The sequence below is a fragment of the Penaeus monodon genome, chromosome 21 (assembly GCF_015228065.2).
Source record: "Penaeus monodon isolate SGIC_2016 chromosome 21, NSTDA_Pmon_1, whole genome shotgun sequence".
In the NCBI taxonomy this organism is placed as follows: Eukaryota; Metazoa; Arthropoda; class Malacostraca; order Decapoda; family Penaeidae; genus Penaeus; species Penaeus monodon.
Genome location: NC_051406.1, coordinates 11038703 through 11038915, shown reverse-complemented (window position 1 = coordinate 11038915; position 213 = coordinate 11038703). Strand labels below are relative to the sequence as shown.

At 32.4% G+C, this 213-nt stretch overlaps 1 protein-coding gene across 1 annotated transcript in view; it reads right to left on the bottom strand.

Moving 5' to 3' along the window:
* LOC119586219 overlaps positions 1 to 213 on the bottom strand; it is a 12436-nt gene that overhangs the window by 11042 nt on the left and 1181 nt on the right.

Here is a 213-nt window from a genome sequence, read left to right as displayed (position 1 = left end):
GTACAGAAAGAAGACGCTACTATTGATGTAGAAAGAAGAAGTTGGATTCGGGAAGAACTTTTGCATTTAGTGTTTTGATAATGAAAGGTAGAGAGTGAGATTCGAGATATGCTAAGGCTTTTTTTCTTGTTTTTAAATAAGATCTAACTTGATATGTCCTTATATATTGTCATGCATGAGGCTGTGAGTTTGGCTGTTTTTTTGTTTTTTATA